Here is a 1,923-nt window from a genome sequence, read left to right on the forward strand (position 1 = left end):
CACAGTGAAATTTCAAAAGCTAAATTTGCTTGAAGAAGGTTTATGCTCCTTAAATCGTATAATTTCTATGGCATTCTGTACTGTCAGTGTGTTACATGTAACTTAATTATGCCACTGCCAGTGCATGTGGTGGTGATAGTATGGTGTAGTTTTTGCCTGCGTTAATTAGTTACAGGTGGCAGCTCTCTATTTCAGCCTGTAGGCTTGCGTAGGGAAATGGATGAGTGCTTACCTATTCTGTCTTGCAAATAGTTGTTGCTATATACTACGTACGATGGAAGCTTCCAGCTTCCATCTTTAATCTTAAGACATTCAAACGTACGCGCCATCTCGTGGCAACTTTCACAACGATCCCAACGAACATTTCTTCGAGAAGGTTCCTGATACCATCCCAGTGTTCGAAATAAGGGCTATCCGTTTGTCGGTACTTGTCCATTTCCACGGAGGACAAGTAGATCTGTCAGGTAGCTTGTCCGCCGGACAAGCAACTTTTTAGAGCAATTTTTCACAATTTTCTACCATCGCTGGCCGCTGCTGGGAAACCCGAGTTAACATAGTATAAACATGGGCTGCCGGAGTGCCACCCGAATTAACATATAGTATAATCATTTATGTGAAGTTATATAAAAACGTTACCGACTTGCTAGCTCCACAAAACGGTCTTGCTAGAGTTAGAAGACTATCAGACAATCAGTCTGATAGACAATCAGACGTCTGTATAGACAATCAGTCGTACAGCCTCGTCCGGCAGCGCTACCGCTTCGAGAAAGAGAGAAATTGAGAGTGTTACGTTCCGTGCGTGATAACCAATACTCAACTCGGCATCTTTTTGATATCTCCAAATTTATTACTCAACACGTGCGTAGCTGCACACGTGCAGGTAAAGCTGAAAATACAAAATAATGCACACTAAATATTACGTCGCTCATGTTATGTAATGTTCACTATATCCAACGTTATATAACAAAGATTCAAATTATAAGAAATTAGGCGAGAACCAAGAGACAACACTTACAATGTATGGGGCATCGTGGAAGAAATGCGCGAGCGCACGCGAACGTATAAATACGGCTCAAGCAGCAAAAGGTCCCGCGCCACGCACAACAGACGCTTTTATACCGCGACATGGAAACCCGCGAGTCACATGACTAAAACATAATGTAAACGAGCCGAACCGCAGCCAAGCTGAACAGCTTAAATACCGCGCAAAACAAGAACTGAACAGTGCTAGAAATACTACAGTATGACATGCTTAACAGAAATGTTGAGAAGAAATAACACTCCCCACCTTGAACTACGTTCAACAAAGTAAACTTAGGAAGAGCCCTTTAGTAGCACGATCTTTGAGATTAGGCGGACGATACGCGTCGCCTTGGCTCTCACTTTGGCTGATCTGACGAGACCGCCTCTGCCCTTATTCACTTCTATCACGAGGCCAAGCGGCCATAGTCCTCTTGGGGTGTTTTCGTTCACCACCAGCACTAAATCACCTAGCTTGATGTTCCTGCTTTGCACAATCCACTTGCTACTACGCTGCATCTCTGGCAGGTATTCTTTCACCCACTTGCGCCAGAACTGACACGTACAGCATCTCGCGGATAGGCGTTGGCGTACCCCCCGGCAAGTTCGGATCCAGCGGCATGTATCCTAGGCACTGATCTCTATAATATAATATATATAGATATAGATATAGATATATATATAGATATATATATATATATATATAGATATAGATATAGATATAGATATAGATATATAGATATAGATTTATATTATAGAGATCAGTGATCCGAAGTAGAAAGCATTATCAACAGTCGGCCTATCACCAAGAGCAGCGATGATGTAAGTGATTCGAGAGCGCTTACGCCTAACCATCTTTTATTGCTACGAGATGGCGCTACGTTGGCAGAATAGCGTCTCTAG

At 42.8% G+C, this 1,923-nt stretch overlaps 1 protein-coding gene across 3 annotated transcripts in view; it reads left to right on the forward strand.

Moving 5' to 3' along the window:
- The window catches only part of LOC106807265 (UPF0396 protein CG6066-like), a 37,171-nt gene that overhangs the window by 27,040 nt on the left and 8,208 nt on the right, over positions 1–1,923 (forward strand). The gene's annotated exons all lie outside the window — the stretch shown is intronic.

This window comes from Priapulus caudatus, unplaced genomic scaffold (genome assembly GCF_000485595.1).
Source record: "Priapulus caudatus unplaced genomic scaffold, Priapulus_caudatus-5.0.1 Scaffold204, whole genome shotgun sequence".
Classification (NCBI taxonomy): Eukaryota; Metazoa; Priapulida; class Priapulimorpha; order Priapulimorphida; family Priapulidae; genus Priapulus; species Priapulus caudatus.